We start from the raw sequence: 7,465 nt of genomic DNA on the forward strand, positions 1-7,465 counted from the left end.
CACACCAACCCTGTGAAGCAGGTGCTGCTTTCCCCATTTCTAGACAAAGCCTCTAAGTTCAGAGAGGGTGAGTGATATGCTGAGAGCACACAGATGGTGACAGACATAGGTCTGTTCACAGCCTCCCCAAAGGTAGAAATGGGGAGATCTGTTCTACAAGGAAGGAAGCTAAAACTGAGAGAGGATGAGAGGGCCTCTGCTCAAGGCCACACTCAAGGCCACAGTTGGTGAGCAGGAGAGTTCAGATTTGACCTCAGGCACTGGGACCCTGCGCTCTGGGACCACATCCCCACACTGCCACTTCCTACTGGGAACACCTGAATGAGTCACTTAGCTTCTCTAGGCCTTGGTTCCTCGTCTGTAAAATGAGGATAATAATGTCCGTGGCATAGGGTGGCTGTAGGGAGGATTAAGTGAGTTTCTGGCCAATAGTAATGGCACCATGTAAGCAGAAGCACGTCCAGGCTGGGGGTGGAGAGTGGTTTTATGTGATGGTGGGGGTGGGGGTGAAAGAGAGGTTGGGGACAGGGTGGGTGTGAGAGAATTGGGGGGGACAGAAAGAGGCCATGATAGGGGCTTGGCAGTCTCTGTGATGATATTCAGAGGCCTTTTGGTTTTTTGTTTTTTGAGACGGAGTCTCGCTGTGTCCCCAGGCTGGAGTGCAGTGGTGCAGATCTTGGCTCACTGCAACCTCCACCTCCTGGGTTCAAGCGATTCTCCTGCCTCAGCCTCCTGAGTAGCTGGGATTGCAGGCCCAGCCACCACACCCAGCTAATTGTTTGTATTTTAAGTAGAGATGGCGTTTCACCATGTTGGCCAGGATGGTCTTGATCTCTTGACCTTGTGATCTGCCCACCTTGGCCTCCCAAAGTGCTGGGATTACAGGTGTGAGCCACTGTGACCGGCCTTCAGAGGCCTTTTGTATGCTGCCCCTTTGACTGTGGCCAGCCCTTTCATGTGTGGACCAGGCCTTTCGCTAGGGTTACCCCTACCCAGAAGGCAGGCCTGCTACAGTGGTTCCAGCTCCAGCACAGGCTGGCGTCACTGGAAGGGACAAGGCGTGTTTGCTGAATAAAGGATTCGGCTCCATCTTTCCAAGGCTTTCAGAGTTGGGAAGACTGTATCACCTCGTCCACCTACTCCTTTCTGCACAGGAGAGCAAGAGCTTATTCAGAGTCACACAGGGAATGATGTCAGAGCCAGAACTGGAATCCAGAGTCTTGTCACTCAGGCCTTTTTCCAATATGGCACTTAACCAGGAGGAGCCCTGCCTCTGGTCCAGCTTTACAACCAGCTGTGGGACCTGGATTCAGGGGCTTATGGCTCAGCCGATGATCTCACAAGGTTGGAGGAGCATTAAATTGGATAACAGATGAGAACTTGCTTGGAAAGAAAACCAGTGGAAATGTGGAGTGAGTCTGGGGCCTCTTTGAGGCACAGTACAGAAGGGTGGTGGCAGCGAACACACAGATGTGGCAAGAAGGGGCTGCAGGGAGGCTGAGGCTGGGACAAGCCTCCACTGGGGTCCAAGTGGCCCCAGGTCCTGCAGGGCAGGTGGCAGGGAGCTGAGACCTGGCAGAGGGATGGCAGGCCAGGAAACCCACTGGGCTCCTCCAGCAACGGTGAGACAGACACAGTGGTGAGACAGACACAGTGGTGAGACAGACACAGCGAGGCCAAGACAGCTGCAGGTTAGACTTTTCGCAAGCTCACCCCTGCAGCCAGAGGCAGGAGAGCGGTTAGTAAACACACAACAAAATCCCAGAGCCAAACACCCCCAGGGGTGTCCCAGCCCAACTCTCTGACGGGCTCAGAGGTGGGCCTGCTCAGATTCTCTGCCCCTTCCCAAGAAGTGGGAGACTTGGAGAGGCCGATGCCTCCCTCGGGCCAGTCCTTCTGCTTCTTCCCCCATGCAGACTCATCCACAAATTGCCTCCAGGTTTATTGCTTGCCTTCCTTCTTTGCTGGACTCCAGCATCGTCCCACCTGTCTTGTGTGGATCCTGCCATCGGTCTGCCAACCCTTCTCCCCAAACCTTCCATATACTCCCGTTCAGACCCTTCAACTTGGCATTCAGCATCTCCATGATCTAACCTGTGACTTCAATTCCCCCTGCTCCCACTCTGCCCCAGCGCTGGGACCCCCTGTCTTGGGACAGCCTCCCCACCTGGCCTGCTCATCCCAGTCCTGATTTGGCTTGGCAGGGAGCACAGTCTGTGGGTGCCTTTCTGAGAAGGTCAGGTGGCCTGTGTGTCTGCCCCAGTCAGAGGAGCTTTGGCATAGAGGAAATCCCAACCCTGCTACTTCCTGGCAGTGTGACCTTGAGATGTGCCTCAATTTTCCCTTCTGTAAAATGGGGAGGATGATCCCTCCTCAGGAGTCAAACCTCTTGACACAGTGCAGATCACAGAGATGCCACTTGGTACACTTTAGCTATTATTATCACTATCAACACTATTATTACTTCATGCAGTCCCGTGCGGCAAACACACTTCCTGGAGCACCAAGCCACCAGCCGTGTAACAAGGTTGCCAACTCACAAAATGCCATGAAAGTATTAGAAACACTCACCTCCAGCCCAACTGAAATATGGGACACTGCGGCCCAGGGCTCCAGAGCCGGTGAACGGCAGAGCTAGACCAGAAGCCTGATCTCCTGCCTCCCGAGCCAGAATTCTTCCCCCACAAGCTGCCACTGTTAGAAGCCAAGTTCAAACACCGGCCTTTAAGTGTGGTCGTCTCAGAGTACACAAAGAGCAAACCTTGGCTACATAGAATAATCTTTATTATTTGTTCTCACTGTTAACTTCCCCCTTTTAATACCCCTAGGTACCTTCAGAGGGGGCTTCTCCCTCCTCCTTCCAGCCAAGGCTTGTCTATCTCTCCGCTGTTGTTTCTCCCCCTCACTTCCGTCCCCTCTCCATCACTGGGGAGGCCTTTCTCTGACCTTCCCTGGCAAAGCCAAAGGGCAATTGCCGGCTTGCCTTTTCACTACTCAGCTAAAAAGCCAAATTCCTTTCCTCCCGGGGCTCTACTGGATTTTTTGTTGTTGTTCTTAGCCTCAAGGGTCTATTCTGGAAAAGACACTGAACCTCTCTCTCCTGACTGGCTCCCTCTCCTTAAACATGCCCAGTTCCTCCCACCCTAAAAACCAACAAGCAAACAAATCAAGCCTCTTCTATCCTCTTCAATTGAACTCAGCCCCATTCCTTTCCTCCTCCTTCAGCCCCAGTTCCTGGCAGTAACCTGTTATCTCCAAGTCCCATCTCCTCGGCTTCGCCTCCCACGAGGCTGTGTCTGCCCCTCCCCACCCTCCACTCAACCTGCTCCTGCTCAAGGCCCCGACCTCCATTTTGCTAAATCCAACCAGCATTTTACAGTCGTCAACGTGCCTGGGCTTTTGGCCTCCTCACGCCTGCAGACCACACCCTCCAAGGGCCTTCCGGATTCCTCCCTCTGTTCCACCAGCAACTTCTCGGTGTCCTTGGTGGGTCCTCCTTCCAACAGTCATTGACGTTCCGTCCTGGGCCCTCTTCTCTTCCCTTGTTCTCTCCCTAGCCTCCCACGGCTGACTTTCCATCTCTAGCTCATGACTCCTAGATCATCCCACACCCGCCTCCTGAGCCCCAGGCCTGGGCACCCAGCTGCCTGCACTCAGGTGTCTCTTAGGCACCTCAATCCAAGCGTGACTAGAACTGTCTCATGATTCTTTCTCTCAAGACCCCCTCCCTCCTGACCCCCCATCTCCATAGATAGCCCTTCCGTCCACCCCTTCTTCTATCTCATCCGCCTCATCAGCCAGTCACGAAGTCCTGCTGAATCCATCTTCCAAGCACCTGCACTGTGTGGGCCACCCACCTGCTTCGGACTCCATCACTGTGACCTGAGCTGGGGCTCTCCAGCTGCTCCTGGGAGTCTGCAGCAGCTGCCTAACTGGTCACTCAAACTCATACTTACCCCTCATTCCATTCTCCTTACAGCAACCAGGGGTCTTTCTACAACACAGATCTTTTGGTCATTTCCCTGCTTAAAACTCTTCCCCATCTCCCAACTCGTCTCCAGTCAAACCCCCAAATCTTCGGCATCTCCCTCGCCCTAGCTCTCCGCCTCCCTGGCCTTTGTGCTTTTCTGTCAATGCCTCCATTCCTTGTTGTCTCTGAGGCTTTGAGTTTGCTGGTTCCTCTGCCTGGAATGCTTTTCCTTCCCCCTCTCCCCATCCCCAAGAGATCCAGCCTAGAGTTGCTTCTGCACTTCCTACCAGCTCACACTCCCCTGGGGCCCCTGAGTCTTCCAGCAGCTGCCAGGTTCTTTGCAGTCAGCCACGGGTGCCTGAGGCTGCTTGATTCACGTCTGTCTCGGCTCCTGGACTGCAAATTCCATGAAGGCCAGGGGCCATGTCTGTCTTGCTACTCTACAACCATACTGTCCCTGGCCCATAGCACCTCAGAGCCCCAGCTGACCAGGCTTCCCCTGTCCATACAGCCTATGCTGACGGCCCAGGAACAGACTCTTGGAGTGGAATTTAAGGGCCTCATGATTGGACCCCACCCACTTTTCCAGTGCTCCCTGGCCCTAACCCTTTCCACATGCCTCCCTCTATCCAGGCTGAGGACCTACCCCCTGTCCCCTTTGCTCCCACCACTTCCCCTCCTCTCTGTTTCTTGGATGTTCTAGCCAGCCCAAGCCCATATCCTCCTCGACACCTCTGTCCCTGACTGCACAGCCATCTTCCCCTGGATGGACAGAGCACCCACCCACCACCCCTTCAAGCATCCTCCACTATCTCCAGAACGAAGTCACAAAGCACCGAAGGCCCTTCCTCATCCAGCCCTGCTGATGTCTCAGCACCCCACTACCCACACAATCACCACCCGTCCCCTCTGGCAGTGCCCCATCCCCAGACATGCTCCTTGCTTCATGCCTCCAGACACTCCCTGCCCAGATGGCTCTGGCCCTCATCCCTCCTTGACAAACTCCTCCTTGAGACCAGCCCGAATGTCCTCTCTTCCAATTGCCTTCCTTAGCCCCTGGGCTGAGGTGTGCCCTCTCCAGAGTCCAGCACTCGAGGACTTAGCCTTCAAAGCCATGTTTCCTGGGTTCATATCCTGCCTCCATCTCTTACAAGCTGCAGGGTCTTAGACAAGTTACAAACCCTCAGCTCCCTCATGCATAAAATGGGAGAAGTAATGGCCCCCACCTCATAGAATTTTGAGGATTAAATAAGGAAATCCAACTGGGTGTAGTGGCTCATGCCTATAGTCCCAGTTACTTGAGAGGCTAAGGCAGGAGGATCGCTTGAGCCCAGGAGTTTGAGACCAGCCAGGGCAACATAGCGTAGACCCCATCTCTATTTTTAAGAACATTAAAAATTTAAAAATCCATAATAAGTATTTAAGCAAGCGCTTGGGCACCTATTGTATGCTACTATGAAGCTTCTAAGCTTCTTTCCTCTCTTTGGCCCTGACTGGCTAACAAGCCTGTCCTCCATCTGGCCCTGTGCTAAGAGGGGAGACTCAGCCCCTTCCATCTCTGGGTCTCCCTTGCCTAGCCCTGTCCTGGTTCTGAAAAGGCTCAGTAAATGCTTATTAAAGAGTCAATAGACCACACACTTGGCGCAAATCATCCCATTGTTCCTTCACTTTCACGTGTATAAATCTTATCTCTCCTCACAGGATTTGAGCTCCAGGGCGTGGGGGTTGGGGATTCTGGGGAAGGAGAGCAGAAGGGGTGTCTTCAAGTCAGAGCATTCAGACCTGGGAGGGAGCTCTGTGCTCCTGCATCCCGCTACCCCCCACAGTGCCCAGCCCAGAGAAGGAGTCAAGGAGGGCTTGTTGACAGATGGGCTCACTGTCTTCCCCCAAGAGGAGGCATGTCTCCCACTTCGAGATATTGCCCTAATTACTCCCTGGGCTCTCCCCTCCACACACACATCTGTGTTCTTAGGCAAGAGCCTGCTTGACATACTCCACGGAGTTCTCTTGGCTGCCGGTTCGGAGCCAGCTTGGCCAGTTTCTTCAGAAACTAAAGCAGAAAGAGAAGAAAGTTTTCTTAAAGCCATAGAGCACAAAACCAGAACAGAGGATGAATTCATTCTCATCAGCAAAAGACCAGCCTTAGACTAGCACTGACTAATCTCCACACTGTCCAAAGAGGGCACAGATGGCATGGCAGAAGAGTTAAGTGTGCTGGACTCTGCAGTTGGAGAACCTCCGATTTGAATCCAGACTTTGCCACCAAGCAGCTGGGTGACCTTGGGCAACTTACTTATCCTTTCTAACCTGCAGTTTCCTTGTCAATAAAGTGGGGATAATACTTGTACTAGCTCAGGAGGACTTAATTAGATGAGTGCTCGAAATGTTGGTCATTGTTATTTTGCCACTGAACGTCACAGCCAGAAGGAACTTCAACAGTCCTCTGGGAGAGAGGGCACTGTGGCCTGTGAAGGCAACCAGACCTAGATAAGCCATAGAACAAATTGGTGCTTTCCCTCTACCCCTTATCACCAATGACTTTTTTCAGAGAACCAAGAGGCGTCTGCTCCTTCACCCCTTGGACTCAGAGGTCACCTGCCTTGGTTGGAAAAGCTCAAATTTGGGGGTCTTGAAGGGGGAATGGCAGAGGCATCCATGCCTATTGTCAGGAGGCCATTTGTTCCTGATGAGCCCCCTCCAGCTGAGGGTAGCACTGCCCATCAGTGATGCCATGGCAGGGCAGATCACAGCCTCCACTTGCAGTCCATCCAGGGAAGTGCTGCGAGCACAGCTTGGATCTTGCAGGGATGAGGACTTTGGAGCCAGGTGGGCAGGGCACTGCCTGCTCGCCTTCTCCAGCTGGGCTCAGCTCTCTGGCCTCTGCTCAGCCTGGCCCAGGGGCTCCACCTGCCCACCTGTCTGCCAGATGGAGCGCCTGCTCTGCTCTTTCCCTTTTACCCACTCCAGATGCATCTTGCCCATAGACTTTCCCTTTCCCAGATGCTCGGGCAGACCTGGTGGTGCCATCCAGAGGGGTCAGGGTGAGCACGATGGTAGAGGAGTAGTGGGGAAAGGCCTTTAACTGAAGCCTGAGGAAGCATGGTTTGTTTGTTTGTTTGTTTGCTTGTTTGTTTGAGACAGGGTCTTGCTCTGTTGCCCAGGCTGGAGTGTGGTGGTGCAATCTCTGTTCACTGCAATCTCTGCCTTGCCTGGGGAAGCATTAAAGAGCCTGTTTTATCCTCCCACCAGGGAGGGAGTTGCATTGAATCAAGAAAGTAATTGTCAAGCGGTCTTTAAGAAAGGGGCCTAAGATGGGTTTTCAGTGCTGAAGGGGAACCCAAACTCCATCCAGAGAATAACAGCAGGAGCACCTATCATTCCTCAAGGAGCCACTCTTTTCCTGGCACAAATCATGCATCATTCCATCTAATCCTCACAACAGCTTCTTCACAGGGTGGTTTGTGAGGATGAAAGAGGAAGATGCTTCTATACCAG

The sequence above is a fragment of the Chlorocebus sabaeus genome, chromosome 20 (assembly GCF_047675955.1).
Source record: "Chlorocebus sabaeus isolate Y175 chromosome 20, mChlSab1.0.hap1, whole genome shotgun sequence".
NCBI classification, from domain to species: Eukaryota; Metazoa; Chordata; class Mammalia; order Primates; family Cercopithecidae; genus Chlorocebus; species Chlorocebus sabaeus.